Genomic DNA, 20,282 nt, shown 5'->3' with positions numbered 1-20,282 from the left:
GGGAGCAGTTTGTTGGTTTAAGTATGGGAATCCATCACCTAAACTGGCAGAAAACCAGGGAGGAGTTCAACTGGGTTAAATGGGTGGGCCAGTTTTTCCTTATGCCCTCACCTACAATGTCCCTTCCTTTGGCAGTGAGGAGCTGAACAGTCCAGAAGCTGGTACCCCTAAACATTCATTCACCTTTTGTGGGTTTCATTTCATCCAGTGATTTTTTTTTTTTTTTAGCTGATTTACTTTATTGTTGGATATTGCAGTACTTGGTCTCTGATAATTGCCTAATCACTGCTTTTTCTCTTTAGACCATTATCAATACCATGTGTGGCTACAAAACCCAGAATTTGAAGACCTGGGAAGCAGAAGACAGGATCTACGTGCGTGGCTGCGTGGATAGGATCGTCTCCTGGGGGAAGGCAAACCTGCTGCTGCTGGCGGGGATAGCCCTGGGCCTGATCTTGCTGGAGGTGGGTGAGCTCCATACTGCAATGAATAAATCAGACCCAGCGGAGTGAAAAGAAAACGCTGCGTATTCCTGATCTAATCAATGATGGAAAGTGAGCTTCTCACTAGGTGGTCAGAGCTGGTGATAGCCACTTTATGGCTGGGACAAGCTGGGCTAGTAGTAACCGTGGCTTCTGCTTCCTGGGCCAGCTGGAGCCTGGGATGCTGCAGAGTTAGAGCTCGGAGCCCCTAGGAGGGAGGGGGGGTCTACCAGCTCTCATGCAACAGCCATGGTTGGGATTCAGGGCACGGCAGGTGGGATTCAGGTCTCCCTCCCGAGGACACTGACTGTGATAGCTGGGTTATAGAGGGAGGAGGAAACGGAAATCAGGGGTGGGGGAGGGATACTCCGGATACAGATTTATGGTGAATTAGTACTTGGTGGGACTGGTACTGTTTGAGTTGGAAGACCAAAGGAGCAAGAGGAAACTTCTGGACTAAAACTCCATTTAAAAAAAAAACCCAACAAACAGTTCTGTTACTGTAGTCAGGGTTAAACAGGGCAGCAGTGACTATTTATTTATATATTTAACACTTTTACATACCGACATTAGTGTGCAACATCATGCCGGTTTACATCCGAACTGACAGGTGGAAAGTACATAAAATGGGAACAAGGGGGGTAGGCAGTGAACTGTGAGGCAAGGAAGAAGCCAGGGACAGAGCAGAAGATATAATGCAAATAACAATAGTTATTTGCATTATATCTTCTGTGACTATGGGAACAACTGACAAACAGCACAGCACAGCTGACTCTTACCGTGTGCGAGAGAGGAAGAAACACTCAAATTTTTCGGCTGGGTACCTCAGGATCTGATCCTAAAGCAGCAGCTCCTGAGCCCGGCTCCTTTCTTCTCAAGTCCATCACTGTGTCACACACACTCTTCCTTTTCCAGAAGGTCCTAGATTCCCTCTCTCTCATCTCCACCAGCTTTACTGGGGCAAGAGGAAAAGGTGGAAGGGAAGAGGAGGTTGTGACTAAGGTGAAAAGGCGAGAGCCAAGGACGGGAGGAAAGAGAAAGCAGAGAGTCAGGGGTTAAATGGTGGTGGGAGTCAGGGAAGAGGAAAACAGAGGGCATATCCTACTCACCTGCCCTTCTCCCCCATTCATAAAACTCCGGCAAGCTGACACTTTTCTCCTTGGCCTCCCTGGCCCATCCCTCACTGAAAACGGTGTCAGCTCTGAGTCTCACTCCAGGTTTCACCCTCCCCTCTTCCTCTTTCCCCAGATCCTGGTCATTTCTTTGGCAAAGATGTTGATTTACCAAATCAACTTTATCGTGCTGAAAAGGAGACTGACCATTGCGCAGCCTGCGTCCTAGGGGAGGCCTCCAAGCCCGCCGGGTGAAAGGAGCTTTTCGAAACAATGACATTTGCCAACACTGTGAAGGACCGAGTGCACCAAGTGAGCCCGAGTGCACAGAGGGGGCTGGAGGAAGCACAGATTGCAGCCTGGAGTAATGTCGCAGAGGAAAGAGGCGAGCAGGAAGCAGACACGCCTCTGTGCACGGCAGTGGCCGATCCTCTCCATCCAGATTCCACGTGGATTTTCCCCCCGAGACCACAAAGTGGGTTGGAGGAAGGCACTTGCTACATAATGCTGGCTGGTCATGGTAATATAGTATACGATGGCAGAAAAGGCTCCAAATGGTCCATCCAGTCTGCCCAGCCAATTGTTTATGGTCATAGCTGCTGCTTTGTGCAGGTTACCTCCATGCCTACTGTTAACGGTAATAACTGCCACTTCCTGCTGGCACTCCCATACGGAAATGTTAACTTTAGGTGTAACAGAGGTTACTCCGTTTCTTCATTTCCATTCTCCAGCCTCTATGGATCCTCCCATGCCCATTCTTGTCTTCACTGCCTCTTCTGGGAGGGCACTCCATGTATTCATCACTCTTTCCGTGAAGAAACATTTCCTGCTGATGTTCTTGAGTTTACCCCCTTGGAGTTTCAGATCATGACCTCCTGGTTCTACATCTTCCTTTCCATCAGAAAAGTTTGATTCTTGGGCATCATTTATATAAATTATTTAAAAGCCTGCATCATTTCTCCCCTTATCTCTCCTTTCCTCCAGGATATACATATTTAGGTCCTCCAGTCTAATTTCATAAGTCTTTTGGTGCAGACCCCACACCATTTTGGACACCTTCCTCTGGTCATAGGTGGACAATCTTGTGGCCTGCAGAATTGCCAAGGGTCAGTTTGTCTTTTTAATAATCACAGTGATGCTGATGCTGATGTTAAGGTCTGTAGAAGTGACTGGCCTGAGGAAAAGTGGGGGGAGGAGGGCCACCCTCCTAGTGAGCAAGAGGTGGGAAGTAGGATGACCTATTAGTGTAGTGACAGATTGCTCAATATAAGAACATGCCATACTGGGTCAGACCAAGGGTCCATCAAGCCCAGCATCCCCTTTCCAACAGTGGCCAATCCAGGCCATAAGAACCTGGCAATTACCCAAAAACTAAGTCTATTCCATATTCTAATATGGTCAAATGCCCTAGGTCAGGGCTTCCCAAACCTGTCCTGGGGACCCCACAGCCAGTCGGGTTTTCAGGATATCCACAATGAATATGTATGAGATATATTTGCATACCATGGAGACTCAGTATATGCACATTTATCTCATGCATATTCAGTGTGGATATCCTGAAAACCCGACTGGCTGTGGAGTCTCCAGGACAGGTTTGGGAAGCCTTGCCCTAGATTGATCTTGGGAAATCTCGAGGTCTATATTCAGACATAGTCAGGATAGCGGAATATTTGCTGAGAAAGTCCATCCAGGTGGTTTCCCTAGGATTGTCTATGATTCACTAACATTCACACATAGGCTTGCCACCTCAGTCATGTCAACCCTGCCTGGGCCTTTGATTAAGATCCCCTCTTCAGTTGTTTGTGCTGTATTCATGCTTTACATGTATTGGTGTGATGCCTTTTCAGGGCTCTGAGGAAGATCAGCATAGTAGCTCTTCAATTAATTTAGCTTTGTAATGATGGATCCAGTTCTGTAGGAGACATTTTAAAAAGCTAAATTACAAAAGCCTTGCTCAGGAATTAAATAAATCAAACCAAAAGGTGAATGGGTTGTCTTAAGATTGTTTGTTTGTTTTAACTGAATTATATATATATTTGGCTGGTACTGTTGCTTTAAACCTTCTCAGGTTCTGCAGGCAGACTGGGTCTGATACTATTTTACATATGCTCAGGAAAAACTTTATTCTCATTGGCTTGATCATATTTCTGAATTAATATTGTTTTTATTGGTAACATGTTCTTAAAGTTCTATTCAGATCTTTTCTGATATTTTTACAGAAAATTCAGTAAAAATTATTCTTATTAATGTGTGTGTTATTTACATAGTGGTATTAGCTTATTCAGAGGACACTTATCACAACACAGGGATATCGTAAATGAGTAACTGGAATCATACAAGAACAACAGGGAAGACAGTTCCTGACCCAGAGAGATTATAATCTGAGTTGAAGATCTTTATAGCCCATGTCTTTCCTTTCTGAATCCAGCCACCGCCATGAACAGGTAGGTGATGGAGGGGGAGCCCAGCACAGATCTGCAGCCTCCTGTGTCCTTCAGAACTTCCATCCTCAAAAGCAAACAAGAAAGTTCCATGCAGAACCAATGGAGGTGTGCGAACATGTCCACATGCATACATGGATCCCAAAAACATACCCCTGTCCGGATCTTCTTGAAACCCCTGACATGTCCTGAATATTTGGTGTGGATAGGACACCAAACACAAAAGTTATTAGGGACTCACACACATGCAACTGCACCCTCATACACCTACTTCTCTTTCTTCAGAAAGTGGGTTAAAAATGGGAAATAGAATGAGCATTGAGAGGAGAGGATCACCTTGCTGGTGGCTGAAAAGAATTGGTAAGTACTGCTTGACGAAATTTCTTAAACTTAAAAGTAATGGGGAGAAGTAAACTAATGGGGTTTATTATTTAGTTTGTTTGTGTGTCTGTATTGAATAGCTAGTCAGAGGGCAGGCAAAAACCAGAAATTTGTGTGTTTTGTATTAAATAGGTAGTCAGGCAGCAAAAAACAGAAATTTATGTGTTTTGTATTTCCCAACTCTCCCACTCCTCTCCTGTTCACTCCTAGCTCATTCTTTAATTTATAGGCAGGTGATACTAAAAAAAAATGTAATCAGCCTTTGTAATCAGAAATTCCCCACATCATATCAAGAGTTTAATCATTCCCTTGTAGGTCACTACCAGATATATATAGTGAATACACTTATACATTTAAAGGACCCTCATTGTATGCATTCCAACTCCCATAGCAGCCTAAAACTTAGCTAGGAACAAAACAAATTTAAGATGAAGGCATTAGTCCAGCAGCAAGAGTGGGGCCTCCCAGAATTTTGCATCAAGTGTCACATATATGATTTTTTACCTGCCGGTGAGAAGTTGTACATGTGCATCTGATGCAAAGAGCTCCTGTCTCTCAGAGAACGAGTCTGATCTCTGGAGGCTAGTGTGGCAGACCTGGAGGAGCTGAGGTAGACAGAGAGGTATATAGATGAGATCTTCAGGGACATAGTAGCCAAGTCCCAACTCCAGTCTGGAAGCCCTGGTGTTGCCTTGGAGGAAGGTCTCATGATCAGAGATCATCAACCTGGTGCAGCAGGAAATGATCCTGTAGCAAGGACCTGCTCTCCAGGTGATGCATTATCCTTTCGCACAGAGGATGTATCTCCCAGGGCTACTGCTCAGGAGGGAAGGGTTAGGTCGGCCCTCATAGTTGGTGATTCGATTATTAGGAATGTAGATAGCTGGGTGGCTGGTGGGCATGAGGAATGCTTGGTAACATGCCTACCTAGTGTGAAGATGGCAGACCTCAAGCATCACTTAGATAGGATTTTAGACAGTGCTGGGGAGGAGCCAGCTGTTGTGGTACATGTGGGCACCAACGACATAGGAAAATGTGGGAGGGACATTCTGGAAGCAAAATTTAGGCTCTTAAATAGCAAGCTGAAATCCAGAACCTCCAAGATAGCAATGTCTGAAATGCTCCCTGTTCCACGCACAGGTCCCCAGAGGCAGGCAGAGCTCCGAAGTCTCACAGCGTGGATGAGATGATGGTGCAAGGAAGAGGGATTCAGTTTTGTAAGGAACTGGGGAATCTTTTGGGGAAGGGAAGTCTAACCTTTAAAAAGGAGATAGAGTAGCTTTTAAACTAAATGAAAAGGCAAAGTCAACAGTTGCTGAGCAGTGCATGATTCGGAGGGAGGTATCTTCGATGGATACTAATGAAGCATTAGAATTAGGGCATGTTGCGCCGGAGGTGGACCCTTGGGCCAAGGTGGGGTTGACGTTACCCGTAGGAGGGATCCTATGGGTCCCCACCGTCGGCAGGCAGAGAAGGCTGATGGACGGAGGCTGGCTGGCGCTTCACCAATACCAGCCCTCGTTCCCCGTGGGTTGAGCTTTGGGTGCCGGGGCCGGCTGGACTTAGGTGGCCTCCGTCTGTGGTCGTCGATGGGTGGATCAAGATCAGCCCAGAGGCAGCAACTAATGTAGGTATCAGTCTGTACTGGACGAGGCGAAGTCCCGGAGACCCGGCCACCAATAGGAATACAGTCTGACAGAGGGCGCCCGAGCAAGAGCAAGCCGAAGCCTGAATGAACCACATCCAGAACAAAAGCTGAAGAGGTGTCTTTAAGCAAGCTGGGATCAGGGCTGGCGGCAGTCTGGAAGCAGTAGCAAGGAAGGCTGAGGTCTAGATGAGGAGAATGTCAAAAGGATGGTCAGACGAAGCAGAAGTCCAGGGCTGGAGAGAAGCAACGGCATAGTCAAGCGATGCAGAGATCCAGGGCTGGAGAGAGTGTTGCGACCGTCGCTGCCCGACGTCTTCACTCCGCCCTCTTTACTTCTGTGGTGACTCCCTCCAGATCTGAAGGACGGCTGGCTGCCGCATCTCCCTGCCATCTCTCTCCAGCATCCTCGTGCCGGCTCGATGCTGCAGATCCACCATGTTGCTTGAAGCCTAGGGCGCGTGCACACGCGCGCTCCGAATGAAGTACCAGCAAGGGCGCGAACCTCAGGGGCATCCCCCTGAGATGACATCATCCGCTTCCGATATTTAAAGGTCTCTGATATCACTACTAGTTGAGTTAGCAAGGGCTAAGGTTCAGATTGGGTTCCCTGCCTAAGCTACTCTGCCTCCTCGGACTTACCAGAAGTACCCGCTCCTCGGGGGCCTCGCTCTCTCTCTCTTTGCCTTTCAGGTTACAAACAGGAACTGGTACTCGCTCCTCGAGGGTCCTCGTTCTTGACTATCTGCTGATTCTCTTCTGCCTGGAAGTCATCATTATCTACATCATTGTGAGTTACAATCGCTCTCTCAGAGCTTTCCCTGGAACCAGGTACTCGCTCCTCTAGGGCATATCCTTTCCAGCTCCTGAGCTCCCTGAGACCAATTTGTGAGTGTTGTCATCTAGTTCTGTTCATGAACTCTGCATACCCTGCCTACTCACTTTCTACAGTTTCTCAACAGCTCAGCCATCCAGGGATCGCTGTTACAGTATCTGAGCTACTTCAGCCCTACTGGGCACTTCAGCTCACTACTGCTACCTCTGGTGGTTTCAAGACCTGTTTAATAAAAGAACTAGTGTGTGTCTGTTTCCATACTCTAAGCCTAGCCGGTGGTCCCTCTTGGGATCTTCCCCCGGGGCCGTGGTCATCTGCCACCGGCCCAAGGATCCACTAGCTACTATCTCCGGCAGTCTACAACAACAGATTGCTAAGTCCGCTTACGGAATACATCAGATTGACACCCTCCTCCCACCAGCATAGTGGATCATGACAGAGAGGCAACGGAATAGTCAGGCAATGCAGAGGTCCGGGGCTGGAGAGAGGCAACGGAGTAGTCAGGCAATGCAGAGGTCAAACCAGGTTAGCAATCTTCTGTCCAGTAACCCTCCCAGGAAAGGAGGTATTCCCACCGGCGCCCCCTACGGTGGACATCAGGAACTCGTGGACCTTATAAGTGGTGTTGGTCTCCGCGACCAGAGGAGGAGATGCAGGAGCCTTTCGTGAAGGCCAGAATAGAACCACAGGTTTTAGGAGTGATACGTGAAACGTATTGTGGATTCCCAATATAGGCGGCAACCAGAGTTGGTAAGTTACTGGTCTGACACAACGAATGATTGGAAAAAGTCCAAAATACCTTCATGCAAACCTCTGAGAAGGTGTCTTGAGTCGAATATAACAGGTGCTTAACCAGACTTTCTGGCCAGGAAGGAACTCAGGAGCTGAGCGTCAATGGCTGTCAGCAGATCTCTTGGCTCAGGAAGCGGCTTGGTATAAGCAAAGATTTGTCTGGTTCCAAAGTGCGTTGAGGGCATCGGCAGTGGCTTGCTCAGCAGGAGAAGGCACCGACAATGGTATGGGTAGCGGTGGTTGTGGTTGTTTTCCATAAATGATGGAAAAGGGCGACGTACCTGTGGCAGCGGCAATGTGGGAGTTGTGGGAGAACTCCATCCAAGGAAGAAGCTCCAACCAATTGTCCTGACGGTTGTTTGTATATGCGCAGAGGAAGGACTTCAATGAGCGGTTTGTACGCTCGGCTTGTCCATTGGCTTGAGCATGGTATGCTGTTGTTAAGCTGATGTTAATGCCAAACTTTTTACAAAGGGCGCGCCAATATCTGGCGATGAATTGTGGGCCTCTGTCAGAACAATGTCCTTGGGTAAGCCGTGTAGTCGGAAGATGTGTCAAAAGAACAGGCATGCCAATTCAGGTGCAGATGGTAGGCCCGATAGTGGAACGAAATGGGCAATTTTGGAGAATCTGTCAATTGTAACCCGTATGACCATGTGGCCTTTAGATGGTGGCAAATCCATGATGAAATCCGTGGGAAGATGTGTCCACGGTTCTTCGGGAGCTGGAAGTGGCTGGAGTAAACCCCAAGGTTGCCCGACCGGGGGTTTCTGTTGAACGCAGGTACTGCAGGAATCGTTGTAAGCTTTAGCATCAGAGACCATAGTGGGCCACCAGAAGAACCGCTGAAGCAGCGCTAGGGTTTGCGCTCGCACTGGGTGACCGGCAAACCTAGAGTCATGTGCCCACTGGTGGATTCTTTCATGGAGTCGAAGGGGCACCACAGTTTTCCCAGTAAGAACAGGATGAGTAGCTGAAAGACAAAGGCAGGCTGGGTCAATAATATGACCGGGTTCATCGGGTTTGTCTTCAGGTTCAAATGAACGTGATAGGGCATCTGCCCGGAGATTTTTCTCTGCCGGGCAGTAGCGAAGCTCGAAGTTAAATCTGAAAAAGAACAGAGCCCATCGGGCTTGACGGGCATTGAGACTTTGGGCTTGGCTCAAGTGTTCCAGGTTTTTATGATCTGTGAACACTGTAAATTTATGTTGGGTGCCCTCTAGCCATGAGCGCTATTTCTCCAAAGCCAGCTTGATGGCGAGTAACTCGTGGTCTCCAATGCTGTAATTTTGTTCTGCAGCATTTGATCTGCAGCAGAGAATTTTGTTCTGCAGCAGAGAATTTGCGCGAGTAGAAGGAACACGGGACCACGGATCCGGAAGCAGAGCGTTGGTTCAGGACCGCCCCCCGCTCCTATCGCAGAGGCATCTACCTCAACCAGGAAGGGGCGATTAGGGTCCGGATGATGGAGACAGGATCCAGTTACAAAAGCTTCTTTGAGGCGATGAAAGGCAGAAATAGTCTCCGGGGTCCAGTTTCGGGCGTCCTGACCCTTACAGGTTAAAGCTGTAAGAGGAGCCGCCAATGTAGAGTAGTGCGGTATAAAGTGGCGGTAGTAATTCATGAATCCTAGAAAACATTGAAGTGCCTTCAGGCCCATGGGTTGCGGCCAGTCTTGGATTCCTTTTAGTTTTACAGGATCCATTGAGAACCCTTGTTGGGAGATTATGTACCCCAGAAAGGACAAGCTGGATTTTTCAAACAGGCACTTGTCCAATTTTGTGAACTGATGGTTCTCCTGAAGACGTTAAAGTACAGTACGAACATCAGTACGGTGTGTGGCCAGGTCCTTGGAGAAGATAAGAATGTCATCCAGGTACCCCACAACTTTGATGTACAAGAGATCCCTGAAGATTTCATTAATCATTTGCTGGAAAACTGCAGGTATGTTACAAAGGCCGAAGGGCATCACTAAATATTCATAATGTTCATCTCAGGGGTTGAAAGCAGTCTTCCAGATGTCATCAGGGTGAATACGCATTAAGTTATAGGCTCCGCGTAAGTCTAACTTGGTGAAGATAGAGGCTCCGTGTGTTACGTCTGTCAATGCTAGACAGCTTCGCCCCATTTGCCTCACCTTGTTCACGGCTCCTCCCGCATCCCTAGGGAAAATGGCTGCCGCCGCGTCTACAAACTGACCTCTCTGGTGTCCAGGAACGGCTATGGTGCTGCCTCCCGCCATGCTTCTCTCAAGGGCCTACTAGGGTGAGCGCACGCATGCCACCCACGTCTTTATTCCAGCATTGGCGCGAACCTCGGGGGCGTTCCCCTCTACTGACGTCACACCATCCAGGTATGTAGCCTGTACTAAGTTGCTAGCTCGTTGAGTTAGCAAAGGATTGGTTTCGGCCGGTTCTAATCACTCTGCCGCTTCCCTGCTGCCACTGGAAGCTCTCTCTCTGCCCTTCGGGGTATTGCTAACCTGGATACCCGCTCCTCGGGGGCCCTCTGCTTTATTTCAGGTGCCTTACAGGGATCAGGTACTCACTCCTCAAGGGCCTGCTCTCCCTGCCTCGGTGCTGCTACCTAACTTCTTCAACCTGGTGGAATTACATACTAACAGCAACCATCTAGTGAGTAATCTAACCCTCAGTCTATCTCATCCACAGTACTACCTTGCTGGGAAACCTGCACCAGAATTCCCCTGTACCAACGGGGTGAGAAGGGTCCCCTCTGCCGAGGGTCCTGAGACTGCTACTTCCAGATAACCTCACTACTGCCACCTCTGGTGGTATACATCAAGCCGTTTAATAAAAGAACTAAACTTTGTGTTTGTGCGTCTGCATTTAGCCCAGTACTGTGGCGCCTCACGGGGCTCCTCCCCGTGGGCGTAGTCATCTGCCACAGTACCCAAGAATCCACCCAAACACTGCTTAATCATAACAGATTGGTAACTCCCAAGGTACTTAGGCAGACAGCTCCACATAAGCCCTTGCCTCGGCTACAGGTTCACTTGTGCTGGTGCTTCCTTCGGTGATCATTGCTTTCTTGTTTTGACCTGGACTGTCTCTGGATTTGCCTTGCCTGCTGCCTGCCCCATGATTCGGATTGTTCTTGGATTTGCCTTGTCTGCTGCTTCCTTCTTGATTTGGACTGTCTCTGGATTTGCCTTGTCTGCTGCCTGCCCTTGAACTCGGACTGTCTCTGGATTACCCTGCTTGCCATCTGCCCTGGGGATTTGGATTGCCTCTGGATCTATCTTGCTTGTCGTCCACTCTGGTGAATTGGGACTATCTATTACTGGGTTTTGCTGTCTTCTTGGCTGACCCAGATAAGGCTGTTATTCTACAAATTGGGTCCACATAAACTACTGGTATTCTAGAGATAGCCGAGGCCATGGATCCAGTAGATCCGACAGCCTTACAGGCTATTCCAAGACTTGTGACACGAGTACAACAATAGCAGGGGGTCCTGGATCAAGTAACGAGAGTATTGGAGAGATTGGTGGCTCATATGGATGATTTGGCAGTAGCACCTCATCCACTACCTTCGACTTCTTCGTCCAGTCCCGTCCTTCATTTGCCTTCTCCCCCACTTTTCAATGGAGATCCGAAGCTCTGCTGTGGTTTTATTAACCAATGCAAGATGCATTTTTCCTTGCCAGCACCATTATTTCCCATGGATAAAGCGAAGGTCACTTTTATCCTCTCCCTCCTAGAAGGATCAGCTCTGGCGTGGGCCTCTCCCCTCTGGGAGCGTGACGACTGAACAATCTAGATCAATTTCTTAAGGACTTTCGGCTGGTCTTCGATGAACCTGGGTGCTCTGCCTCAGCAGTTTCTGAAATGCCCCAGCTTAGCTGGGGAGAGAGAGTCTCACTGCCATTTTTCGACAGGATCTTGCAGATAATATAAAGGATGAACTAGCTGGTCGGGACCCACCAGGTTCCTTGGAAGATTTAATCCGACTAGCTATCCATCTGGACCTCCGATTTCAAGAGCATTCTTGAGAGAAAGGCACCTTTCGATGTCCTATGCGCTTAGCCCCCTCATTTCAACGACTACTCATCTCCTCCCAACCACAGGAGACTTCCTCCACCCCTGAGGAACCTATGTAAATTGATTGATTTCGGATATCCATAGAGGAACGGCAGCAACGACGTAGAAAGAACCTATGTCTTTACTGTGCGGGTACTGGTCATTAAGCTAAAACTTGTCCCCAGAAGTCGGGAAACTCTCAGACCTAGGGTGGGTAGGAGAGGCCTCCCTGGGTCCAGCAACGTCCTCTCAACAGATACTGATTCCCGTGGCACTCTCTATTGACCAAAAATCCATTAACTTGCAGGCTTTTCTGGATACAGCCACAGCAGGGAATTTTATTGAAGAAAATTTAGTCCAACACTTTCAAATCCCCACTAAACAACTAGAGGTGCCTCTCGTTATTTCTTCAGTTTCGGGACAACTTCTCAGTGATAGGATTTTGCACATCACAGAACCCATTTCTATGACTACCGAAGTCCTACATCAAGAGACTATCCGTTTGTATGTTTTGCCTTCCTCATTCAACCAAATCATCCTGGGGCTGCCTTGGTTAAGACTGCATCAGTGCTCAATAAGACCTGTCAACTTAATTGTTTAAGTCTTTTTTTTTTTTTTTCTCCTTTATCTTTTGGTCATCAATGTTACAACGTTATTGTTAAATTTTGAACTTATGTACACTGTTCCAAGTTTCATAACCTTGTTCTATGTAATGCCTTTTGGCAATTTTCATGTTCTGTTTCAATGTAAACCGATGTGATCTTTATTTCATATAGGAACACCGGTATATAAAAATCTAAAAATAAATAAATAAATAAATCAGCCAAGGATAGACTGAGGAACACTACAATTGGCCAGCTGGAGTTCTGATTGCCATAAGAACTGTCTGTCTTCCATAAAACCTCCCTCCAGAAATCTTTTCTGTATGAAATCCACCTTATCTAAACTGCCCGATCAATACGCAGATTTCACGGATGTCTTCAGCAAGCAGGAGGCTGAGAAACTGCCTCCCCAACATGACTACGATTGCGGTATTGACCTGCTTGCAGGGAGAGTCCATCACTGTGGAAGAGTTTATGCACTCTCAGGACCAGAAACAGAGACCATGAATCAGTACATCCAAGGAAACCTAGCCTGGGGATTCATTAGGTCATCTTCATCTCCGGCAGGGGCAGGTTTCTTTTTTGTTAAAAAAAAAAAAAAAAAAAGACAGGTCTCTACGGCCGTGTATTGATTATCGAGGCCTAAATGCTATTACTCGAAAAAAAACGATACCCAATTCCTCTTATTACTGAATTATTCGATCGACTTAAAGGTGCTCAAGTTTTTACTAAATTAGATTTGTTGGGAGCCTACAATCTCATAAGAATTCGAGAAGGGGACGAATGGAAGACAGCTTTTAACACTCGTGACGGGCATTACGAGTATTTGGTAATGCCTTTCGGATTATGCAATTCTCCGGTATTTTTTCAGGCCATGATCAACGATATCTTCTGAGACCTTCTTTACTCTCACGTTCTCGTTTATTTGGATGACATTCTGATATTCTCCAAATCCTTGGATCAACACATCCTCCATGTTCGACAGGTTCTGCAACGACTTCAAGAGAATAAATTATTCGCTAAATTAGAGAAGTTCATGTTCCACAAAACAGAGCTCCCCTTCTTGGGTTACATTATTTCCCAGGATGGTCTACGAATGGACCCCGAAAAACTCAAAGCAATCCTGGTTTGGCCGCAACCAGTAGACTGTGCAGCGATTCTTGGGATTCTCGAACTATTACTGACAATTTATTCCTGGTTACTCAACCTTAGTAGCACCTCTCACAGCCATGACACAAAAAGGGGCCGATGTCTGAAATTGGGGCTTAGAGGCCATTCAAGCCTTTCAGAAATTAAAAAAAGAATTCATAAAGGACCCCTGTCTGCAACGACTAGATCTGACAAAACCTTTCCTTATGGAAGTAGACGCTTCTGCTCTGGGCATTGGAGCCATCCTTTTACAACAATCAGAGCACAAGGGATTGGTCACTTGCACCTATTTTTCTAGAAACTTTTCCCCAGCTGAAAAGAACTACGCCATCGGGGACATGGAACTCCTGTCTATTAAACTAGCATTAGAGGAGTGGCGACACTTGTTGGAGGGGGCAAAATACACCACCAAATTTACACAGACCACAAGAATTTGGCATACCTCACACATGCTCAACGTTTGAACCAACGACAAGCCCGCTGAGCGCTATTTTTTAGTGGATTCAATTTCAAACTTCTCTTCTAGTCAGCAAGAAAAAATTTGAGAGCAGATGCCCTATCGAGACATTTTCTGCCCAGGGACACTCTGGATCCTCCTCAACATATGATCGACTCTTGCCGCTACATTTGCCATTCCACCTGGGAAAACTGTGGTTCTCAAACGATTAAGAGAGAAAGTGTTACGTTGGGTCCATGAGTCTCGTTTTGCTGGTCACTCGGGACTCCATCGCACCAAAGAATTCCTGGCCCGCCACCATTGGTGGCTGCAGTGGAAATAGGATACTAAGAAATTCATGGAGTCTTGTTCCATTTGCGCTGCTCACAAAACCCCCTGGACTAAACCTTGGGGCTTACTGCAACCCTTACCCATACCCAACAAACCCTGGACTCACATTGCCATTGACTTTATCACAGATCTGCCTTTATTGCAGGGGAACAATACCATCTGGGTCGTAGTAGACAGGTTTTCTAAGATGGCTTACCTCATCTCTCTTCCTGGTCTACCCTCGGCGTCAAAATTAGCCCAGCTCTTCGTGCAGCACATTTTCTGAATTAATGGACAATCTCAACATATCCTTTCAGATAGAGGAGTACAATTTACAGCACGATATTGGAAGAACCTATGTAAAAAGTTTGGTATACAACTTGACTTTTCTTCAGCATATCACCCCAGACCAATGGTCTGGCAGAACGGACTAATCAATCTCTTAAAACCTTTGTACATTGCTATATTAACCAACAATAGGACAACTGGTCTTTGCTATTTCCCTGGGCAGAGATCTGCCATAATAATCATCACATACAGGCCATGGGGTCTTCCCCTTTTTATATGGTATTTGGATGACACCCCGGGATACCACTAGCTGTCGGGACCTCTTCAGCCTGTCCTGTGGTGGAATTGGCTATCCAGGACATAAAGGATTTATGGAGACACACTCATATGCTTTTACAGCAGGCTGCAATCAAAGCTAAAAAACAAGCAGATAAGACACGAAGATCAGCTCCTCAGCTCCGTCCTGGAGATTTAGTCTGGTTGAGCACTCGCAACCTTAGATTTCGTATGCCATCGTTGAAGTTCGCTCCTCACTTTGTGGGACTCTTTCTTATTGACAAGCGGATCGGGGAGGTTACGTATAAATTACAGTTACCTCGCACACTTTGTATTCATGACGTCTTTCATATCTCTCTCCTGAAACCTGCAACATCGACTTGGTCTTCCAGAAGGTCTAAGCAACAGTCATCTGTCCTAGTAGAGGAGGATACACAATATGAACTGGAGGAGATATTGGACGTCAGACAAAAAGAGAGGTCATTCCAATATTTAATCTCCTGGAAAAACTACGGTCCAGAAGAGAATTCCTGGGAACCCACCAAGAACATCCAGGCCCCTCAATTAATTCCATTTACGGTTTCCCATGAAACCCAGGCCTTGGAGATGGGGGAGAGACCCTTGCGGAGGGGGTACTGTTAGAAGACAAACCTGTACCTCCATCTTGTCCTCGACAGTCCGACATGATCGGGGCCGTGTCTGGCAGGGCCGTGCGCCGCGGCGCACTGCGTGGACTGATGTGGCTGGGCCCCACCCCTTACATCAGTGTTCCTCCCAGCACTCTTCGCACCTAGCTTTGGAAAAAACCAATACTTAAGCAGACAGCTCCGCATAAGCCCTTGCCTCGGCTACAGGTTCACTTGTGCTGGTGCTTCCTTCAGTGATCGCTGCTTTCTTGTTTGAACCTGGTCTGTCTCTGGATTTGCCTTGCCTGCTGCCTGCCCTTGAACTCGGACTGTCTCTGCATTACCCTGCTTGCCGCCTGCCCTTGGATATGGACTGTCTCTGGATTTGCCTTGTCTGTTGCTTGCCCTTGAACTTGGAGTGTCTCCAGATTACCCTGCTTGCCGCCTGCTCTTGGATTTGGACTGTCTCTGGATTTGACTTTTCTGTTGCCTGCCTTTGAACTCTGACTGTCTCTGGATTACCCTGTTTGCCACCTGCCCTGGAGATTTGGACTGCCTCTGGATCTACCTTGCTTGTTGTCCACTCTGGTGGATCGGGACAATCCATTATTGGGTGCAGGATTGCTGTCTTCTTGGCTAACCCAGGTAAAGCTGTTATTCTACAAACTGGGTCCACATAAAACTACTGGTATTCTAACAACACCATAACTTATAGACCCAGTGAACCTGATTTTAGTGCCAGGAAAATCATGAAAAACTGTTATAAAGAACAGAAACACAAAACATTTAGATAAACATAAGAACATAAGAAAATGGCATACTGGGTCAGATCAAGAGTCCATCAAGCCCAGCATCCTGTTTCCAACAGTGGCCAATCCAGGCCATAAGAACCTGGCAAGTACCCAAAAACTAAGTCTACTCCACGTTACCATGGCTTATGGCAGTGGCTATTCTCTAAATGAACTTAATAGCAGGTAATGGACTTCTCCTCCAAGAACTTATCCAATCCTTTTTTAAACACAGCTATACTAACTGCACTAACCACATTCTCTGGCAACAAATTCCAGAGTTTAATTGTGCGTTGAGTAAAAAAGAACTTTCTCCGATTAGTTTTTAAATGTTGCCCCATGCTAACTTCATGGAGTGCCCCCTAGTCTTTCTACTATCCGAAAGAGTAAATAGCCGATTCACATCTACCCGTTCTAGACCTCTCATGATTTTAAACATCTCTATCATATCCCCCCTCAGTCGTCTCTTCTCCAAGCTGAAAAGTCCTAACCTCTTTAGTCTTTCCTCATAGGGGAGATGTTCCATTCCCCTTATCATTTTGGTAGCCCCTTCTCTGTACCTTCTCCATCACATTATAATCTTTTTGAGATGTGGCAACCAGGAATTGTACACAGTATTCAAGGTGCGGGTCTCACCATGGAGCGGCAAACAGAGGCATTATGACATTTTCTGTTTTATTCACCATTCCCTTTCTAATAATTCCCAACATTCTGTTTGCTTTTTTGACTGCCGCAGCACACTGAACCGACGATTTCAATGTGTTATCCACTATGACACCTAAATCTCTTTCTTGGGTTGTAGCACCTAATATGGAACCCAACATTGTGTAATTATAGCATGGGTTATTTTTCCCTATATGCATCACCTTGCACTTATCCACATTAAATTTCATCTGCCATTTGGATGCCCAATTTTCCAGTCTCACAAGGTCTTCCTGCAATTTGTCACAATCTGCTTGTGATTTAACTACTCTGAACAATTTTGTGTCATCTGCAAATTTGATTATCTCACTCGTCGTATTTCTTTCCAGATCATTTATAAATATATTGAAAAGTAAGGATCCAAATACAGATCCCCGAGGCGCTCCACTGTCCACTCCCTTCCACTGAGAAAATTGTCCATTTAATCCTACTCTCTGTTTCCTGTCTTTTAGCCAGTTTGCAATCCACGAAAGGACATCGCCACCTATCCCATGACTATTTACTTTTCCTAGAAGCCTCTCATGAGGAACTTTGGTCAAACGCCTTCTGAAAATCCAAGAATACTATATCTAACCGGTTCACCTTTATATCCACATGTTTATTAACTCCTTCACAAAAAGTGAAGCAGTTTTGTGAGGCAAGACTTGCCCTGGGTAAAGCCATGCTGACTTTGTTCCATTAAAACCATGTCTTTCTATATGTTCATGGATTTTGATGTTTAGAACACTTTCCACTAATTTTCTTGGCACTGAAGTCAGGCTAACCGGTCTGTAGTTTCCCGGATCGCCCCTGGAGACCTTTTTAAATATTGGGGTTTTGATGGAACACAGCAAACAGGATTACCCAAGGGAAGTCTTGCCTCACAATGTTCTACATTTTTTTGAAGGGGTGAATAACTGCGGACAAAGGTGACCGGTAGAATGTGGTGTATTTGGATTTTCAGAAGGCCCTTGTCCAGCATGAGAGGCTTCTAAGAAAACTAAAAAGTCATGGGATAGGAGGCGATATCCTTTTGTGGATTGCAAGAGTGTTAAAAGACAGGAAACAGAAAGTATGATTAAATGGTCAGTTTTCACACTGGAAAAAGATATCAGTGGAGTGCCTCAGGGATCTGTACTTGGACCGGTGCTTTTTAATATATTTATAAATGATCTGGAAAGGGGTATGATAAGTGAGTTGATCAAATTTGAGGATGGCACAAAATTATGCAGAGTAGTTAAATCTCAAGCAGATTGTGATGAATTGCAGAAGGACCTTGTGAGACTGGAAGATTGGGCGTCCAAATGGCAGATGAAATTTAACGTGGACAAATGCAAAGTGATGCATATAGGGAAAAATAACCCTCGCTGTTACGATCCCCCCTGTTGCTGCGCTACAGGAGGTATCTCACCTTCTCCTCCGGAGGCTGCTGCGTAGCCAGGGCCTCGCCTGTGTATCATCCAGGATTTGCTCCAGGGCCTGGGAGGCCTAGCTGTTCTTGAGGCCTGCCTGTGGCTTGCTTGTGCTCGCTTGGACTTCCTGGTTCCGGCCACGCCCTTCTCCCTAGGGGCCGGCCCGTGGCACTCCACCTCAGTTATAGGGCCAGCAAGGGGCGGTCCAGGTGAACTCCTCCCAGGGAGTTGCCTGCACACTGCAGTATAAAAGGACTCTCATTTCACTTCCTACTTGCCTTCGGATTGGCGTTGCACATTGCTGTGTCCTGTCTGCTGATCCAGGTCCTCCGTGGTCGTCTGTGCTTCGATGGCTCCCTGTCCGGTCCTGTCTCTGAAGTTGCCTTGATGTTTGTACCTGTTCCATTTCCTGATCCAGTTCCGGATGTTCTGCCCTATGTCTTCGTCTGGCTCCTGAGCCTTCTGTCCTGTTGGGCCCTGGAGTGGCCAACAGGAGGGATTCGTCCCTGTGCTCTGGAGCTTCCCTTCCTGCCAGCTGACGGGGCTTCGGATGTCATTGGTCCCGGCATCGGAGTTCCTTCTCGCCTGGATCTTCCCTGCGCTCTCCCGATCTCAGCGTGGTCCACGACCAGCCTTCCTGGGCTGTGTAGGGCGCGTATGGGATGGGGTGATCCGCGACTCAGTCCTGCGCCCTGAGGGACAGTGCCCATGTCTTCCTTCCAGCCCTCATCTCTGATGTCTCTGCACCAGCCCTTGTCTACGATGTCTGCACCAGCCCTCGTCTAAGATGTCTTCTGTGTACTGAGGACTCTGTCTGCCCTCGTCCTCTGTCCGGCCTGCCGCCCTATGCCGTACCCAGCGGCAGGTCCGAAAGGGCTTGGAACAGTCGGAGGACTGTTCATCAATCAACATCCCAGTGTTGGCTGCTATGGGCGTGCAGGTCCGGCTGAGGGTCAGACTCCGCTCCTTATCCCCTGCTTCTGTTCCTGCCTGCCTCACCATGCCTGCACCGGCTCACCTCCCACGGTGTGGCTTGGGGCTCTTCCTTGAGTCTTGCCGTGGCCCAAGGGCTCACACCACCTGCTCTAGAGACGACCGTGCTCCTCGCGCCTACGATAGTACCCGAGGGCCTCCACCCTCGGCCGTCAGCGGCGTGGTGGACGCGCCCGTAACACTTGCTCTAGTTATACAATGTTAGGTTCTATCTTAGGAGTTACCACCCAGGAAAGAGATCTAGGCGTCATAGTGGATAATACATTGAAATCGTTGCCTCAGTGTGCTGTGATGATCAAAAAAGCAAACAGAATGTTAAGAATTATTAAGAAGGGAATGGCAAATAAAATGATGGATATCATAATGCCTCTGTATCGCTCCATAGTCAGACCGCAACTTGAATACTGTGTGCAGTTCTTGTCGCCGCATCTCAAAAAAGATATAGTTGCACTGGAGAAAGTTCAGAGAAGGGCAACCAAAATGATAAGGGGCTTGGAACAGCTGCCCTATGAGGAAAGACTAAAGAGGTTAGGCTGTTCAGTTTGGGGAAGAGATGACTGAGGGGGTTATGATAGAGGTCTACAAAATCATGAAAGGACTTGAACAAGTTAATGTAAATCGGTTATTTACTCTCTCAGATAACAGAAGGACCAGGGGGCATTCTATGAAGTTAGCAAGTAGCTCATTTAAAACAAATTGAAGAAAATTATTTTTCACTCAGCTTTGTTATGGGAGTCTCAGTTTAGTGGACCCTTGGGCCGACCTGCTGGAGACTGGGAAAGATGGTCAATGTCTCTAGTGAGTAGTAGGCCGGGAGGCAGATGTTCAGGCAGGACGTGATGCTCTTCACCCTGGAAGATGGTACTCCCCCAGGAGGAGCCCGTAGGAGCCCAACCGCTGGGACTTAGGCGGCTTCACCCTTGGAAGCCGAAGCCCCCCCGGGAGGAGCCCGTAGGGGCCGGGCCGCTGGGACTTA

The 20,282-nt window shown here is 47.3% G+C and overlaps 1 protein-coding gene across 1 annotated transcript in view; it reads left to right on the top strand.

The window, feature by feature from the left end:
• Positions 1-399: 399 nt before the first annotated feature.
• NWD1 (NACHT and WD repeat domain containing 1) overlaps positions 400-20,282 on the top strand; it is a 122,942-nt gene continuing 103,059 nt past the window's right edge. The window contains exon 1 of the mRNA XM_029614195.1: positions 400-464. The gene's annotated coding sequence lies outside the window, so the exon portion shown is untranslated. The remainder of the gene's footprint in view (positions 465-20,282) is intronic.

This window comes from Rhinatrema bivittatum, chromosome 8, assembly GCF_901001135.1.
Source record: "Rhinatrema bivittatum chromosome 8, aRhiBiv1.1, whole genome shotgun sequence".
Taxonomy (NCBI): Eukaryota; Metazoa; Chordata; class Amphibia; order Gymnophiona; family Rhinatrematidae; genus Rhinatrema; species Rhinatrema bivittatum.
The sequence above is the reverse complement of the archived record's forward strand: the minus strand, read 5'-3'. Positions and strand labels throughout refer to the sequence as shown.